At 41.5% G+C, this 19,567-nt stretch overlaps 1 protein-coding gene across 3 annotated transcripts in view; it reads left to right on the forward strand.

The window, feature by feature from the left end:
• CELF2 (CUGBP Elav-like family member 2) overlaps positions 1-19,567 on the forward strand; it is a 451,780-nt gene that overhangs the window by 181,391 nt on the left and 250,822 nt on the right. Inside the window, exon 3 of one of the 3 annotated variants that reach the window (XM_045029015.1) lies at positions 3,820-3,932. The exons of the other annotated variants lie outside the window; for them this stretch is intronic. The gene's annotated coding sequence lies outside the window, so the exon portion shown is untranslated. The remainder of the gene's footprint in view (positions 1-3,819; positions 3,933-19,567) is intronic. 3 annotated transcript variants of the gene reach the window in all.

Below are 19,567 nucleotides of genomic sequence, written 5' to 3' on the forward strand. Positions count from 1 at the left end.
ATGAGAACAGCTTTCCATAATGAGATGGGCCCCACCAAACCAGGCCACAAAGAGGACAGTTCTTGAGTTCTTCTCGTCAGTTGCCCACATTCATTGAAATTAGGTATATATTGTCTTCATATTTATAAAAAGAAAATTCACCAACTAACAGAAAACAGGACAGGAGAGGCAGGAATCAACAAAATCTCAGGATTTGCTATTATAGGCAGATATCGGAAGCCCCATAATATATTAGGAATTGGGCTCTTCTAAGCCCTACAGCCCCAAACTACTCACGTTTACTTTTGCTAGCAGCCTAGTTTGATATAGCAGCACTTTTTTGGCTTTCATCATGCCAATAACTGAAGAGTTCCTTCCCTGCCTTCCGTCATTCTCAGCTTTTGGCTATGTTCTCACATTGTTTCAGTTCAGTCCTTGAGTCTGCATTGTTCGCGCTGTAGACTAGTTGGTTGAATTTAGTAGCAGTCACAGCTACGTGTCTTCCTGTAGGGTGAATCCCATTGAATAATACTAAGTTCTGCCTTAAAAAAAAAAATGGGGAAATGTTTTCATCCAGCAGACAGGTTGAACTTCAAGGATCCAGGACTTGATAGTTTCCTTAATACCTAGAAGAGCATTTGAGAGAGGGATCACTGTGTGGTTCATTTCAATGCCTTAGGATCCAGGCCACCATCACAATAGTCTTGACGGCTATGGGGGAAAACCTTGTTTCCCACCAAGTTGTCTGTTTTTATTTTTTCTTATTAAACAAGATAATGTTCAGCTTTTCCTAGGCACCAAGCTGTCTAGCATTCAGTGAAAAACAGTAATGAATTTAAAATTAAATGATTAATTTTAAAAGATTCTCTTTGTCAGGCTGTGAAAGGTACAATTGAAGTGTGCCTGAATGAAGCTTGCTGATTTTCACCTGATATCACAGACAGTGAAAGTCTAACCATTCTATAAAATTGTTTGACTAGTAAACATTACAGCAGCCAGAAAATAATCTGCTGTTACCAGCTTTAAAGTGACTGGTTCCCCATGTTAGGGAACTGAACTCCCGTCCTCAGGCTATTTTATTCTGTAATGCTAATAGCACTAATACGGTATTATTGTGTTTGAGACTTCAGAGATACTGTACAAGCATTTTCTTATGATTTCCTGATCTTTGCATTTATACCCAGCTGTTTGTTATTCAGTTCAGCCATCAGCATCTGAGTCTCAATGGACCATGTAATATGCAGCTGTAGCCAGATGTAATGCTTCCTATTCCTAAATGTTTCTGTTAGAAGCTAAGAGTGGCAGGCTAAAGACTACTGATAACAATGTTGCTTGCATTAATTTAAACTCTAGAGCTACACTGATTCTGTTTGGCAAATTTATTCCATGGCCAACAAGCAGAGTAATATTTCCAATCTTCATCGTTGCTAGCCGTGTTGACATTAAATACATCAAGTATGTCTGTGCTGATATGGAATATACTTATATTGCTAATTCAAATAGTGTGAAGACGTCCAATCTACATAAACAAATACATTTTGAGTACAGACAGTTCTATTTGAGAGAGAGAAAGAGAGAAGCCAGCTCTAAACAATATCGTACAAAGATTAAAACAATTCAGCAAGTGCTCACCCTTTCTTAATTTTTCATTTTTCTTGGATAACAGAGAAATCTTATAACATCTTAATTCAGGTTTCAGCCTACCCTTGCTCTGTGTGGCATTTGTGGCTGGGGCAGTGGACTGGGAGTCTGCCATTGAGTAATTTTGGGCAAGTCGCACTGGCCGTGATCTTGGAAGCTGTTCCATGTTAACAGACACAGCGTCCACATGGGGACCCATTAACTGCTGGCATTCTGCACAGGCATAGGGATCTGCCTGAGTAGATCTGTTTGCCGGATCAGTGCCATAACTCAGTGTGCTCTGTTCTCATTTACCCACCTGTAAAATAAGTAGAAGAAGAACTACCGGCTTCGCACCCATGTTATGAAGTGCTTAATGCTCGTTAGAACCCTTTTGAGTCTTTTAGCCTGGAGAGCACTTACAATTGCCAAGTGTTAGGAGAGCTGCAGGTGCTCAGCACATCTGAAAATCTTTAGATAACTTTATTTAGGGCCTTAACTTGACTTGAGAAGCTAACTTTGGGAACCTAGGTTAGAAAACTTTTATATTTACAGCTATCCTGGAATATCCATTCAAAACATTTTTTTCCTTCTTATTGTGACTCATTTTTCAGCCTATATAACTTTTCACACACATAATCCTCATCATCCACCCAAAGCGGGAATGTTTTCTTTCCTCTGTGCATGCTTAGAGTGTTTAGTACCACAGAGCAGCAGGCAATCGGTACTCACGTGCTAGGCAATCTGCATACGTGTTTTGATTTCAGAGTGATCAGCATTACACAAAGGATTTGAAACAATTGTAATGAATTACATAGGGGAAGTGCTTGTTTGAAATCAACTCCATTAACATGGAGCACAAACCACTGCAAAGTCAATAGTTTTCCAAGTGGCCAGCCCCAAGTATCTCTATTGAAAATGCTAACAGACTGTTTAATTAGTGGGTGAAAATTGTTTACAGTCAGTGATCCCAAGTTTTGTCATTTTAATAATGGTTAAATTCAATCTTTTTTTTTATGCTTGGCAACTCTATCATTGTTTCAAAAACTGCTTATGTCTAGTTCAATTCATTTGAATGTATTAAAATTGAGCCTCCCTCCTGCAGTAATGGTGTTTACTTAACTGTGTTGTGTTGTTATGACAGGTGGAGAATGGCTAATATTCAGCAGTGGATGTTAAATGGGTATAGTGTTGCTAGAGAATATGTATATTTGTGTGAGACATATGGCCAGATTCATGGGAACTGCTGGGTGGGAACCCTTTTGAATACGCTGGCAAGTGCTGTTCAAGGTTTTAGGCAAGTATGTGACTGAAAAGTTTGTTTTTAGATTGTAACATCTTCTGTTTAGCCCCAAACTTAACACAACCTGTCATGCTGGGAATCAGAGAGGAATAATACCTGTAAGTGTCACATTCTGCCCCCATATACATCCACTTGATTTCAGTGGGAGCTGCATGCTTGTGACTGAGAGCAAGATTTTTCTTTACCTCTTTTTATTTTCTGATCTTTGCCTTAGACGGTAACGGGCACTGCGTTATTGAAATGCAGTGATCTGGTCATGTATTGTTTGCATAACAGTAGGACGTAGACAGCCCAGCAGTGACTGGGGGCCACTGTGCTAGATGCCGTATGAGCATAGTAAAAGACCAGTCCCTGCCCCAAAGAGCTTGCCATTTAAATAAACAAGAAAGACAAGGAGTGGAGAAACAGGCACAGAGATGAAAAGACTTGCCCAAGGATACACATCTGGTCAGTGGGCCTTCCAGCCCCTCAGCGTTTCCCATCCTTTTTCAATATCCTGTTTTAGTGTAGGACCTTAGTTACACTGAATAGTATTTTGTACCAAAAATGGATCCATTGGTGGATAAGGTGCTAGTCAACATGAGTAAAGGTACCAAACCCTGGCCCTTAGATTGTAAGCTCTTCAAGAACAGAATGATGGAGAAAATCCTGGCCCCATTAAAACCAGTGGAAGTTTTGCTATGGATTTCAGTGCAACCCAGGTTTCCTAAATCCCAGTCCTCTGCCATGAATTATTATTTTGTTGTTTATGGTAGCACCCTCTATATGCCAGGTAGTTTCCAGACACCTTGCTCCAAGGAGCTCACAGTCTCAGAACAGGCACATAGACAAGTAGAGGTTAGGAGGAAGGGGACACATAGTTATTTTTTTTCTTTCTTTTTTTATTTAATATATATGTCATCCACTCATCACAGCAGAAGTGGATCTTCAAGAAGGACTTGAATTTGGAAAGGGCAGGCCTCGCAGATGAGGTCAAGAAGGATGTGCCATGCATACGAGGCAAAATAGAAGATGATACAGCAGTGTTGATGTGAGAAGCTGATGGAATAATCTAGTCTGTTCGGGAGACATGGCTTTCTGGGGTCTGGTCCCAAGACTATGGAATGAAGCAGGATCTAAGGACCACTGTAGACCTGATAAACTTCCATTCCAAGTGTAAAGCACACTTTCTCTGCCTTGACTTTGCTAACACACAAATGTAGCACAGCATACATATCATAAGAGTTCTCACACAATTTCCCCATGGAAAATGATGGGAGGAAGAAAAATCCACACGACACATTAGCTGTGGGTAACATCACTGCCTAAATGACTTAGAAGCCTAAGTCATTTCTGGAAATGGGATGTGGGCTCCTAACTCACTTAGGATAATTTTTTCAAATACACCTCTGTCACTTTTATTATTGTAGCGCCCCTCTCCACCTGATTACCGCCTTTAATGGCCATCCGCTTACAGGTTCTGATGGACAGGTCTGGGTTCTTTTGGATCCCGCCACCCACTCAGCAGGGTGAATCTTTTTTCTTTTTTTCTATGAAATTATTTGGCGGTGCCCCACTCCCCTCGCTCCTTCCTGGCAGGGTCACCAGGGCAGCTTGGGCAGAAAATTCTAACTACAGAGTAATCCCCACTTACTTGCCAGATAGTTGGGAGACTTCCAAGAAATAACACAACACATAAAAATATATTCAGCACAATAATTATATTAAACAGGCAACATATACAACATAACAGGGCGAAACACTCTTTTTAGGGTCACCGGTGCCCACACTGAAAATACCCGTGACTTGATGTAACAAGTGTAAAATTAGTGTCCTGTTGGTACGCGTACTTTGCTGGGGCCCTTGATGGCCTATACAATTCTCTGCAGTGGTTTAGCCGTGTGGCTGACTGGGTTCAGTACAGCCCAAAGGACGCACAAGTGGGAGGAGGTGGTGAATCCCTCCACAGGTGTAATAAGCAGCAGGTTATAAAATCCTCAAACCCTCACTCCCTGGCTTGAGGCCACAGTTCAGGGAGTAGGGGGTCCCCAAAACAAATTCCCTGACTAACTAACTAAAAGCTGGTGCACTCACGAACTCCATGAATGACCTTCAGGTTTGAAGATGACGCTGGACTCCTCAGTCACTGCAGAGGGGCTGCTGTCTGCGGTCAGGGATCCTCCTCAGGCAGGAATCAGGCTGCGTCGGTCCCAGGATCTCCCCTCACCACAAAGGGGTGCAGGGCTCAAGGTGCATTTTATACAACTACCCTCACATCCAAACTGTTGCCTCCTCGCCCAGCCTCCAGTCACGCACTCTGCAGGCAGCAGCCCTGGACTAGCAGCGCTGACCATGTGGGGACTGGTCTCACCAGGGGAGCTGGAGGTGAACCCAGCCTGGCTGGGGAAATTTCTCAGCAAACGTAACAATTGGGAATCATCCGTGGGGAAGGAAAACCCAGCTGAGGGATCTGCGGTCAGGTCCCTAGAGGCCAGTTCGGCCCTTGCCCTGGCTGGCTCCTCAAAATGGCTTCTCCCCTCTCCTGAACTCCCTGGGAGGGGCATCTCCACTCCCTATTAGTTGCCGGGCAGACTCTGAGTTTGCCTTGGCTCCTCCTCCCTGAGCTGCCAGCAGACAGAGCTCCAGGAATCTATGTAATCTCCTTGGGGGTTACATTATTATTTATTACTTATATGTATTGTGATGTTGCCTAGGAGCCCCAGTCATGAACCAGGACCCATTGCACTAGATGGTGTAGAAACACAGAACAAAATGTGCTTCTGGAAGGCACTCATCTCCCATCATGATGAGTATAGAATACCATATAGAACAGAAGCTGTACAAGAATAAAATACTTATGGGACATTACTATTGTTTTGCTAATAGCATCACTGAATATAAAAACCCTAGAAAAGTACAAAGAAAATGCAAATGTTCTCAATTTCAGTCCATTGTATTCCCGGAAAGTTCTCTAAACATACAGCACTACGGAAGTACAAGCAAAACAGTTTCTTGCTTCCAATTTCACTCTATTGAGCAAACAGGCAAACATAAATAGATGTGGTTTATTCTAATGATTCAGAGATAATGGTGTGATATCTAAATAATAGTGAAATGTCACGAATGCAACGTTTTTCAACACTTTGTGTCCCGTCTTTATTATGTAATCAATACAAAATAGCTTTGTATTTGTGAAAATCATAATGATAAATCCTATTAAAATATTATAGTCCAACATAAATGTATTATAGGAATGCCACTTACAGAGCCACTATTGTAAAAGGGTCTTTCAGTATTGTCTTGTAAATTTCCCTATTGTAGTGGTTTATTACATAGCAGTAAAAATGTACTCGTGCTTGAAACTTAACAGACCTCATTGCAGGGTGGAAGTAGTTATTTTGTGTTTTAATCAAAACTCTATTGGTTTTATTACTTTAAAGGCTAAAGAGGCGGGGGGGAAGGATGCGGGGTTTGGTTGGGGGGGAGGGCTATTATATTTTTTATTCCTATAACCTAAAATAAGTTTTAATTAAAAATAAACCATTTTGTATACTTCCATGCAGGAATGGTATTTAAATACAGGATCTTTCACCACTGGTATACCAGATTTGATTGGTAATCTCTGACTTTTCACCCTCTGACAGCTGCTCAGTGCATAAAATGAGTTGGTGGACCGAGTCCAGTTTATAGCAAGAAAGTCTCTGTGTCACAAGAACCACCAACATAATTGGCTCTAAGTAGCATCCTTGTCTAATCATAAAGGCCATGGATTAAAAAGCATGAAAAAATGAAGTACCTTCCCCCCTAGAGGTGATCTAGATCAGGGTCAGAGCAATGTTGGGAAGCTTTGGATTCTTATTGTCCAGGTATATTGCTTAGTGGGACTTCAGTGAGTACAAATCTAGTGATCCAGAACTTTTCTTAAACAACAAAATTCACTGACGTGTAAAGGGAAAGCTGCTGATTCTTGTTGTTGGTTTGATGTGGTAGCCCCCAAAAGATGCTGGGTGTTTTCTTAAGCACAAAGGAAGAAGATCCAGTCTTTGCATCAAACAGCATACAGTTTAAGATGGCAAACAAAGAAATGATGCAAAGGAGCGTTATGTATTTCAGTGTGGCCAAGATATTCAGCTTTAAATAGGACAGATGATGTACAAAGACCGACGTTTTCACATTTGGCTGCCTAGAATTAGGCACCTAAATTAGTGGCCTGATTTTCAGGCACATTATTCACAAGCACAGAAATGCTTTCGATTGTCTTCTGTTCATTTTCTCTAATACAAATAGTAACTACAGTAATGTACTTTTCTAAGATGTAGCGCTTCCTGTCTGAGGATCTCAGTGCCCTTTGCAGCTATTTGTGTCTCAGTGCCCCAGCAAAGTAGGGCAGTCTTATCATCCCCATTTTGCCAATAGGCAGAGTAAAGCACAGAGAGTTTGACGTGTGCATGGTCACGTAGTCTGTAACAGGCAAAGTGAAGGAAAAGAACCGAGGGCTCCCAGCTCTCTGCCCATGCGCTAACCACTAGTCTATGCTGTGGATAAGAATGGTATTTGTAAATACGTACAGTGTATAAAAATCTTACCTCTTTTTCTGCGCTGATCATACTAATATACAATCATTAAAAATACAGTTACACCTCAGAAATACAATGAAAAACAAACCCTAAGTATAGTATTAATATTAATTCTATTATGGTAGCACTCTCAGGCTTCAGCTGAGATCAAGGCCTCATTGTGCTGTCTAGTGTGTATATGTGCACACACCCACACACACGAATATGAAACAGTCCCTGCCTTGAAGAGCTTAGTCTAATCAGAGGGGTGATTAAGGTCCAGGAAAGTGCATAAAGTAATGAGTTTATTAAATCATTCTTGTTTTGCAACAAGTTCACAAGTCTTACAGTGGGTTTTTACATTGCTTTTGTAACCCATGCTCGGAGAGAGCAGGTCTTTACCTCCCTTTAGGGACTGGCCCACATTCCTCTGTTACAGCTGGTAAATGGAGGACTTAGGCATTTTGCTCAGGCAGAAGGTGCTCATGCTTTTAGCTTAGACGGTTACTGGTTCAAACCTGCTGGTGTCCCAAGTGCAGCTGATAAAACCTGCAGGTTTGGAAGTGGGGTGAGACCTGTCAGATAGTTGCTGAGAACTAAGCCTGTCTTTCTGAAGAGCCTGCCAGAAGACATCTCTTCTGTAGCACTTTGAGACCAAAATTGTCTTCCTTTTTCAGGATAAATTAATATATAATAAGTAACCCATCTCAAATCAACTTCTTACTATAGGCCAATTCTAAGTGATGTGCTTTTCCAGGCTAGGGTTGCCAGGTGTCCTGTTTTTGACCGGAAAGCCTGGTCATTCAAAGTCCAGTCAGTGATGCAGCAGGGCTAAGGCAGGCTCCCTGCTTGCCATGGCTCCACATGGCTCCTGGAAGCAGTGGCACATCCCCACTCCAGCTCCTATGCGTAGGGGAGGGATAGCTCAGTGGTTTGAGCATTGGCCTACTAAACCCAGGGTTGTGAGTTCAATCCTTGAGGAGGCCACTTAGGGATCTGGGGCAAAAATTGGTCCTGCTAGTGAAGGCAGGGGACTGGACTAGATGACCTTTTAAGGTCCCTTCCAGTTTTAGGAGATTGGTATATCTCCAATTATTACCTTTTTAGGGGCAGCCAGAAGGCTCCGCATGCTGCACCCGCCCCAACTGCCAGCTCTGCAGCTCCCATTGGCCAGGAACCATGGCCAATGGGAGCTGCGAGGACAGTGCCTGTGGAAGGGGCAGTGCATCCACCTGTTGCTTCTTGTCCTACAATTAGATTGCAAGCTTTTCTGGGTAGGGATTGTCTCTTTGTTATGTGTTTTGCACAGCATCTAGCACAACGGGTCCCCAGGCTGGATCAGGGTCCATAGGGGTTATAATAATATAAATAAATAAGAATTCTGGGAAGTGTAATTTTGCAAAAACAAACAGCATCAGTGTGGAAAGTAGGTAGTAAAAGGTGTGTAAAGAAGGTGGCATATTATACAAATGGGGTATCTGTGGACCAGCACTAGCAATATTGAGTGGCTACCATGTAAGCATACAAAACATTCTGGAGCTACAGCGAAAAAATCTACCTCTTCACATTTTTTGGCTGGTTTCACCTCTGTTTATTCTCTTCTTCAGCTCCCTAAGGAATGTAGATGAGGTTTAAGTTGGTTGTGATAGTAATAGGTTTGGAATCTAGCACACTTGCACAAAATTAACTTTGCTCATGTTGATTTGGGAATTAAAATGCTTCATTAATTTAGAGAGTCCTGAACTGACAGCCAAATGGTTCATTTTGTGATTTCTACCTTTAAGTGCAAAATTCTTATCTCTGATCTTCTCTGGGCCCCAGCACAGCTTGCAAACCCATATGGCCTGGAGGGGAGAAGCTATTTGTTGCTATTAGTGTGTATCTATGTCCAAGCATGTCTTTAAGCATAGGGTAAGTAGGAAACTGTCTAGGGCTCCATACCTAAGGCAGTGCCACAATAGGCTAGCACAGTTATTGGCTAACAGGCTGATCACTAAATGTCCCAAATTCTCTTCTCTGCTTTTAGAATCTCTGCTCACTTAATCTTGCTTGTCAATACATACCACTGAGCATAAAAAGACAGATCCCTTTGAAAGGGGGAAATGAGTCAGAGGGCAGGTGGGTTGCTGACCTGTGTAAGAAGAAGGGGGCAGAGGGCAAGAAGGCATATGGGTGTTTGGGGTGCAGGGAGTTCGTTATATCCCTTCTTTACCACGTCCTGTCCAGAGTCCTCGGAAGCTCCAGAGATTCCTGTGCATTTGATTCACTGTTTGTTTTTTATTCCCTAGCAGCTGTGTGTGTTATGAACAGGTGAACAGTTTGGGTGCCACTAAACTGGCGGCTCCACTCATCCTGCAGACCCCTACAAAATATTGTATTCTAGACACTTTATAATTATAAGAGGGGTAGGAACTGCATGAACCATCCCATTATAAAGCTAATGCAATCCTGGGATGCCTAAACAGAGGAATCTTGGGTAGGAGTAGAGATGTGATTTTACCTCTGTATTTTTCACTGATGGAATACTGTGTCCAGTTCTGATACCCACAATTCAAGACGGATGTTAATGAACTGGAAAGAGTTCAGAGAAGAGCCACGGGAATGATTACCGGCTTAGAAAACATGCCTAATAGTGAGCTCTTTGAATCTATCAATCTATTTAGTTTAACAAAGAGAAGGTTAAGGGGTGATTACAGTCTATTAGTATCTACATGGGGAACAAATATTTAATAAGGGGCTCTTCCATCTGTCAGAGAAGGGTATAATACGATCTAGTGGCTGGAAGTTGAGGCTAGACAAATGCAGACTGGAAATAAAGACTACATGTTTGACAGTGAGGGCAATTAACTATTGGCATTAACCAAGGGTCATGGTGGATTTTCCATCATTGAGAATTTTAAATAGAGACTGGATGTTTTTCTAAAAAATATGCTCTAGGAATTATTTTGGGGAAGTTCTATGGCATGTGTTATACAGGAGGTCAGACTAGATGATTCACAGATTCATAGATTGTAGGGTTGGAAGGGACCTCGAGAGGTCATCGAGTCCAGTCCCCTGCCCTCATGGCAGGACCAAATACTGTCTAGACCATCCCTGATAGACATTTATCTAACCTACTCTTAAATATCTCCAGAGATGGAGATTCCACAACCTCCCTAGGCAATTTATTCCAGTGTTTAACCACCCTGACAGTTAGGAACTTTTTCCTAATGTCCAACCTAAGCCTCCCTGGCTGCAGTTTAAGCCCATTGCTTCTTGCTCTATCCTTAGAGGCTAAGATGAACGAGTTTTCTCCCTCCTCCTTATGACACCCTTTTAGATACCTGATCACAGTGGTCCCTTCTGGCCTTGGGATCTACGGATTTATAATGTAATGAGTTTGTGGACTCTGCATTCTAATGTTCTTCACTGTATGGTGACTGTGTGGTTTCTTCCAAGCTTTCCACACCACAGAAAATAATCTCATTCTTTAAATATGTTATAATGTATACAGGGCCATGAGGTCACCTCTCTTTGCATTATACTGTAGTGCACCATGAAATGTTCTGACTCCAGGCTATAGGAGTGCAGAGTGAAGCCAAATGGTTCTGTCCCAGACAAACTCTGAATGATAGAAATAATACAAAAAATGTGGATCCTCAAGGCACCATAAAAATATATTATAAATCACTGAAATATGAAGCAACTTGAAATACAATGTACCATTTAAGAATATTTTTCCCTTCCATGTAACTTCCAAATGGAGCAGTCCAGCCATTTTTAAATGGAACAATATAAACACAGTTATTAGTTCCACAGCATGAGGCATCCTCTCCATTCCAAGTTATAAGGTTGAGAATGTTCAACCAGTTCATGTTCAGCCAGCAGAAATCTCATTGGCTGAATACCTTTAATTGCCTTGTGATGTAGAATGTAGCATGCTAAAAACTGATGCAGTAGAGTCAGATTAATTTGGACGTTGGTCTTTTTGCAAACCCTGTAGTTTGTAATGCAATATTCATGCCCATTAAAATGCTCTACGATATACCAGCCTTGCAAAATTCTGCTAGCTTACTCACCTGGGAGAGTTGGTTTTTTTCCGCCCAGTAGTTGAGTGAATTGTCTTTAGTTCTCTGTTATAATCATCATTAGTAAAATTGTAGCTGTAGGGTTCATTAGTAAAATTAATAGATTTTGTACCTGAGCTAATTATATATTTTACCAGTCTGCTGTCTGTATACATTTTAACAACATAGTGTCATAACTTACATGTTTTGCCTTGCATTTCTTTATTAGATTGTTGGGTTTTTAATGGCATTCGGTTATCAACATTCAGTATTTCTCCATCATTTTGGGGGGAGTTAATTTTATACTTGTGTTTCCTGGGAACTAGTGATTATAGTTACTCACTTTTTTTGAAAAGGAGATATCAAAATTCCATATTCAGAGAGTAATGAATAAGATAAAGGGTCATAGATTAGGAGTTCAAATTAGGTACTGGCTCAGGGACCTTTGATAGAAACTTCAGGTTTAACGGGAATTAGAAGTAGCATGACCCAAGATCAGTGTTAAGACGTGTTGTGCTCAGTCTACAAGATGCCATGGACTCTGGCCTCGATCCAGCAAAGCATTTAAACATGTGCTTTATCTTTAATGACATGAGTCCCGTAGACTTCAGAGTTAAGGGTGTGAATCCCATTTAGCTCAGAGTTAAGCACATTAACAGTTAAGAGCAGAGTTAAGCTTAAATGCTTTGGTGATCAGCACTTATATGATTGAGCCCTGTGTATGTAATATTAAAAAAAAATAAAACAAACTCCGCAGAATGGATGACTGTGCTGAAAACAAGCTCTCCATCTCAGTTTGTACTGCAAATGATACTAAAATTGGAGGCAGAGTTAATGACAAGGAACAATGCAACAAGAATAAAAAAGGATTTGTATAGTTTAAGTGATTGAGCCAGTAGATGACAACAAACACATTCAAATGCAGACAAGTTTAACATTATTATTCTTGGAACAAAGAGCTAAAGTATAAAATGAGTGCTACATGCATCTCTGCGCATTCAACAGGCAATGTAGGTTATGTGCTGTATGCTAATTCGTGTCTCTGTTTATGCAGAAATCTATGCTCAGTTCATATGAGATATTGGTGGGTAGATTTTCCTGCCAAAAAAAGTTCTGCATAGGTCCTTTTGCTGTTGTCTGTTAATAGTTCCATTAGTCAGAATGTGTGTATCTCTCTCTCTCTCTCTCACACACACACACACACACACACACACACACACACACACACACACACACACACACACACACACACACACAAACTTTATGAGACTCCTCTCTTGAAAGGGATACAGCAGAAGTGTGTTTTCTGGAGGGATTTGACTGAGGCCAAGTTTGGTTAGGGTATTCCATGCATATGGAGTAGTGTGAAAGATTGCACAGAGTTGGGAATCATAGAATCACGGGGTTAGACGGGACCACAAGGGTCATTTAGTCTAACCTCCTGCCAAGATGCAGGATTTGTTGTGTCTAATGAATGAAAGACTGAAACAAAAGGATGTGAAAGGGAGGGAACAGCAGAGGAGAAGAGATGGCTGGAGGTTTAAAACAAACAAAAGGAAGTGTGTTTCACACAATGCACCGTCAACCTGTGGAACTCCTTGCTGGAGGATGTTGTGAAGGCCAAGACTATAACAGGGTTCAAAAGAGAACTGGATAAGTTCATGGAGGATAGGTCCATCAATGGCTATTAGCCAAGATGGACAGGGATGGTGTCCCTAGCTTCTTTTTGCCAGAAGCTGGGAATGGGCGACAGGGGATGGATCACTTGATGATTACCTGTTCTGTTAATTCCCTCTGGGGCACCTGGCATTGGCCACTGTTGGAAGACAGGATGCTAGGCTAGATGGATCTTTGGTCTGACCCAGTATGCCCAGTCTTATGTTCTTATATAGGTTGGGGCTGAGGGTAAGGACAAAGAACTTGATAGAGAGCACAATGGTGAGTCAGTGGAGGGATTGTAAGTGTTGGGTGGGGAGGAGAAAGGGAGGGCATGATACACTGGGAAAGATAATGGTAGATGAGAAAATGGCAGTCTCCTTTCAGAGTTTCTGGTCACTTTGAAAAAAATAGAAATCTATTTGCTTAAAGTTTCTTTTCGTTTTTTCTTCTTTATTGCTGATCCCAAGTAATACCTTCTTGAAAGACTTCCATTAACGTACAAATGTGCAGGCCACACATTTAGCTAGTAAATTCTGAATCCGGTACAAGTCTGAGAGACAATCAGAAAAATAAACACCAAAGATGGAGAACAACAATAGGCAGGTTCAGGATGACTTCCAGAGTTATTAAGGGAAAGTGACCATGAAGCATGAGAGTGGAACACAAACACCCAGTCTGGGGTAGCTTTCTGGTTTAATTTAAAATATTTTATAATATTTTAAATTAAATCATATAGATAGATATAGTCAAACACTAAGATGCCTAGAGGGTCAAATTATAGCTTAGAGTACTAAGAAGCAAAACTTTGTGCACCCCTTTTTGGAGATGGTCATAATGACTGTGGATATAATAAGCATCCCTGAAGGCATTAAGGAGTAATATGGCTCCTGTAGGCAAGATGTAGCCTGCTTTCCCCCCAGTGTTTGTCAGTGTGCACAGAAGTCAAGGACATGACCCACCCCGATCAACCCAGACGTACCTCATCAGGGGTTGTCCGTACTAGACTGCTACCTCTGAACCTGTGTACCTCCCATTGCTAGTAGTAATGGTTGCTTCTTGTGCAGTGCTTTATGGTGGGGAAAGGAATCTCCTGTGTCCTCTAGTGCATCATGCGGGACCAGCAATAATGTGACCTCTATGGTACAAAAATAAGAAACCCGAGTTACAGTTCAAAGTAACCCATGCATTTCAGTCTGAAGGATTGCCTGCTGAGTATTCTCCCAGGACAATCCATACCACATGACAAGCTTTCTCTGCACTGCTTCCCACTGATGCCAACCTCCCAAGCTGCTGCAACCTTATGTAACTTCCCCAGCTATCCCAGAATGCCCTGTTTTTGTGGAGGAAAATGCTGATTCATCCTGCACTGCACTTAGATCAGGTGGCACTGAACAGAATGTTCCGTGGAATCCCAATACACAGAAGTAATGAAAGGAAAAGGGGAAGGAGGCTGAGCTTTGTTTTTGGGAGAAAGGCCACACTGCAGCATCCTTGTTTCTAGCACTCCCTCACAGCTGCAGTTGGGAGGGAAGGGGAGAGAAGAAATATATAATAGGCTGTGTTAGTAAAAACCCAGAATACAAAGCAGGTGATTCCAGCACTTAACAGACACTGAGCAATGCTCTGCCACGTTCAGCTCTGTTACACTGGTGTAAACCTGAAGTAACTACTCTCCCTTCAAGTCAATTGACTTCGAAGATGTCACTTGAGGCTTCTGCCAATATAACCGAGAGAAGACTGTGACTCATTCTGTACAGCACTGCGAAGATGATATTGCCTGAGAGGGTGCAACAGAGGCTATCCCACGTGTCAAGAATCTTCTAAATTACATGAGGAGAGATTAAGGGAATTGGGTTTTGTTTATTATTAGAAAAGAAGAGATTTTAGGGTGACCTGAGAGCACTTTTCATTGAGTGCAAATTTACTTACTTAATTTTTATGTAACACCGACCCACACAGGGCTGTTGGCAGTGGGGATCAAACCTGGGACCTCTGGAGCTAAATGCATGAGATGCTACTGCATGAGCTAAAAGACGTATCTCTTTTAGCCAAGGCTGTAGTAGGCTCATCAATCTCTAGCTGGCCTCGCCACCAGTAGAGGGGGACAGAGCACCATTTCCAGTAAGCAGAGTTTACACATATTACAGTAAATTCCTTCACTCTTTTTTTCATACTTTATTTCATACATAATAAATCAAACAGATTTTACGTGCCAATATATAGCACAGGTACAAACATATTATACATGAGAAAAGGCCAAGATATTTATACAGAGCTTGGATTCATATGTATTAATCACAGTGTTCCTAGTATATGGATTCTTATGGCACTTATATAAAAAATTAAGGTTATCAAAGTCAAGAGGGAAAAAGGCAGATGGAAAGAAGAGACAAAGAGAAGAGGGACTGGTGAGGGAGTGTGTAGATCTATCTCCTGCCTTTCATCTGGGCCTCATGTAGGCATCTTTAGTTGACCAGTTCTAGAAAACTGTCCCAAATGGACTGAGATTTTTTTCAAAGTGTTCCATCTATTGTATGTGTGAGTGCAAATTTCTTACACTAGGCAGGTTTGAAAAGTATCTCTCTTCTTCTGCTGACAGAGACCATCAGTGCCCAATAAAAATAAATCATTTAAAACTACAGTAGGTTGACATGATTGGCGATTAATTATGTGCTCCATAGTGTGTGTGGGGGGAATACTTACAGATGAACAGATCCCTGTTCTCAAGTGATTAAACTTGGTTGATTTCCTAAGTAGTAGAGTAAAGAGAGAGTTCTATCCAATAAGCTTACACAGAGAGGGCATTAGCAGCAAAAGTAATTTACCGGGTATATCTATACTGCAACTGGGTGGTGTAATTCACAGCTTGGGTAGATGTACAGGCGCTAGCTCTGATCAAACAAGCATGCTAAAAATAGCTGTGTGGCCATGGCAGCTGCCTGACTATGTACCTAGGATCTTGGACAGCTGCAGCTCAGACTGCCGGGTCACTGCAGGCACTCTGATATATTTAGTACGCTACTTCAAGCAGACCTAGTGCATCTATGCCTACCTGAGCTGGGAATTACATGTCCCCTCTGCTGTGTAGACATAACCACAGTATGATTGACCCATATAATACCAATTCTAAGAAAACCCTCATTGCAAGCAGACATGTAACTCCTGTTACTCTCGGGAATGTGGCGCTTAAGAATATACTATCAACCCAGGTGCTAAGAGCCTAGGGTAAATACCTAAGACAGAGATAAAGGTGATGCATGCACATAATTTAAAGGAGAATGGGCTCCTTCAGTCTCTGGACTTGCAGCTGAGAGGGTAATGTGTCACAACTTGACTGTGTGATTCCTGTGTGAAAAAGGAACAGAGAACTAAATTCTTTCATCTTGTCTGACATTTTTTTTAAAGTTAATTTAATGCTGGTGAAAGGTGACAATCCTTGAGACTGAAAGTCTCAGTTTATCCACAAAAAGGTACAGCATGGATAATGGCAGAGCTCAAATTCCCACTGTGTCTCAGCAATATGCCTCTAAAATAGTTTTTGTCCCTTACCAAAGATTTTCTAAAGGTAAAATAAAGGTTATCCATCCAGTCATTTATAGTGTGCCTATCGCTGTCAGATCTAATAGAGCTGGGTTCTTCTGTCTGCAAGAGTTTTCAAGATTTAAAATTTATTTCCCATCTCCAGTCGGGACTGCACAGATCCTAGTGAGCACCCCCTCTTGGCCACCGACTAGGATTTCTGTAAGGAGAATCCAAGCCTCTATGCTCTGGATCCCCTGGGGTGTGTTAAGCTTCTGGAGCCTTGGAAGGCTGCAGCACTGTTTCCTCCTGTGGCCTCTCTGGCAGATTTCCTGGGCACTGACTCTGTCTGTTACCCCTTCTTGGAAATGGGGTTCCTCAACCCAACTGCCCTCGGTCCCAGACCAGTGCCAGTACCCAAAATATCTCAGTTACTTAAATACACCCCTCTCCCAGAACTCCATCTCAAAAATGTGATGCTTCTGATTTACAGTTTAACTCTCTCCGGGACGTGCAGCAGTTGTGAAGCAGTTAAAATACAGAGAAATGCTTTGTTCAGAGTCTAACACCTTTATGCTCTTTTATACTTAATCATGTAAAGCACAGGAGAGTACAGCTCATATAAAACAATAAATACTAAACACGTGTCCCTGCCCCAGTTTCCTCACCATCCATGTCCACAAAGGCAGGCAGGAAGGCCTAGTGTTTGTGGTGAGTAGTCTGTCCCTCATGGACTAGAGAAAAATGGCCCATAACCCAGTTCTTTGTAACCTTGCTGTCTGCTGCCCCACATCTTCTTCTGTCCAGCTCTCCTCCTGGTTGGCTCATCGTTTAATCAGCTGCTGGTCACCTGGTCTCTTTTTGTTCTATTCTTGCTAAGTTTCCGCTCCTCCTGCCTTGTCCCCTCCCTCCAGAGGAATCATCTAAACCAGGTTTTCTAAACATGCAGCTACTTTTTAGCATAAGATTTGTGAGGTCTAAGGACAGTCATTAATCTTAAGTATCCCTGTCTTGTATATATCTATTAACTAAAGGACCTATCAGCACTGGTGCAGCCACATACTTACAGGCATTCACGATACAGCAGTTTTTCATAAGATAAAACTTCACAATATCAATAGAATTCATAAGTTATAAAGATATACCCCCAATTCATCACTGGGATGAAAAGTGGAAATCTCAAAAAATGTCAACTGATTGTCCAAAAGAGAAAACAAATTGTTTCAATAATTTTGAAATGTGTAGTTTCTATTTTGCCCTTTTTTTATTCGTTACCTTTTTGTTTAGAATTGGTTAAACCAAATTTTGAAACAAACATCATTTTGAACTGAAAAATGAAACATTTTTCATTCTGAAAATATCAAAATGGAATATTTTCATAGTTCTGCACTTTTTTGATTTTTTTTTTCAAATCGTGAGATTGGTCAGAACCAACCCTTTCCTGCAAACAGTTTGTTTCCGCAAATTGGCATTTACTGAGGCAAAGCATTTTGTTGGAAAATTCCTGACCAGCTCCAACTATCACCTTTGCGAACTTACAAGATGGCCTACGAGATGGCCACTTTCTGAAGCTTCAAAATCTGTTTTTATTAGAAAATTCCTGTTTGAACAGACTTTCAAACACTTGGGGTGGCCATATTTGTAGGTCCCTCTGCAGAATCTCTCCCTACGGTTTGAAGGTAAACTGAGTAGTATTTCTTTAAGCAAATAATGGTTATCAAACTAATAACAGAATTTAATATCATGTGTACACTTAAAAATTGCAAATAAATTAGTTTAAATCAAAATATTGAGAAGTATTTTTTTTTCCTTTATCCCCTGCCAAGGTCCACCCCAGAGCTTTTGTTTATGTTTTTGTAGCACTGACATTGCTAACACCTAAAACTGCATAAGGAATGCAGCGTGTGCTGCTCCCTGCCTGGCTTCAGTTAGTAATGTCATCGTTGCCAGAGAAACACAGAACCTTGGATTGGGATTCTGGCAGAATAAAAGCCTTTCAGATCATATTTGATCAAATTTCAAAAGGAGGGGAGAAGAGGGACCTTGTAAAAATCCTGTTTGTCCACTAGATAGCATATAGGCAGTGTTTCTTCTCCTCAGAGGAAATAAGTGTCAAACTCATAATATACACAATAATATAATACAGTGTAAGCGTTTACAACAATTGTATTCTTCTTAGTAACATACAAAGACTACAATAAATGAAAATTGGTAGACGGCGTCATCGAAAAATAACTGATGTCCAAAAGCCACATATATCCTGTTACAGTACCTGCTCAGCATCCCCTCTCTTTCTAAGGCTTTGTGTATGCTCGCAAGTGAAAGACACAACTTTTGTCGTTCAGAGGTGTTAAAAAAACACACACACATCTGAAAGACAAAAGTTTTGCCAACAACAAACACCAGTGTGAACAGCGCTTTGTCGTCAGGAGCACTGTCCTGCCGACAAAGCTAATGCCGCTCGTTGGGGGTGGAAGCTTTTTGTCGGCGGAAGAGCTCTCTCCCACCAACAAACAATGGCTACGCTGCACGCCTTTTAGCAGCCCAGCTGTAGCGACACAGCTGTGTCGCTAAAAGCTGTGTAGACATAGCATGTGAATGCTTTGAGATTTAGGCTAACAGTGGCAATATAAATAATTTGCGGAGTTATTTTGAAAAACAATAGTGGAGTAAGTTTGAGCCAGGGAATAGCAGACTACCATCCCAGCATTTTTTGGTAGCTCTATCACCGGGGTAGGCAACCTATGGCACGCGTGCCGAAGGCGGCACGTGAGCTGATTTTCAGTGGCACTCTCACTGCCCGGGACCTGGCCACCGTCCGGGGGACTCTGCATTTTAATTTTAATTTAAATGAAGCTTCTTAAACATTTTAAAAACCTTATTTACTTTACATACAACAATAGTTT

Source organism: Mauremys mutica, chromosome 1 (assembly GCF_020497125.1).
Source record: "Mauremys mutica isolate MM-2020 ecotype Southern chromosome 1, ASM2049712v1, whole genome shotgun sequence".
NCBI lineage: Eukaryota > Metazoa > Chordata > Testudines > Geoemydidae > Mauremys > Mauremys mutica.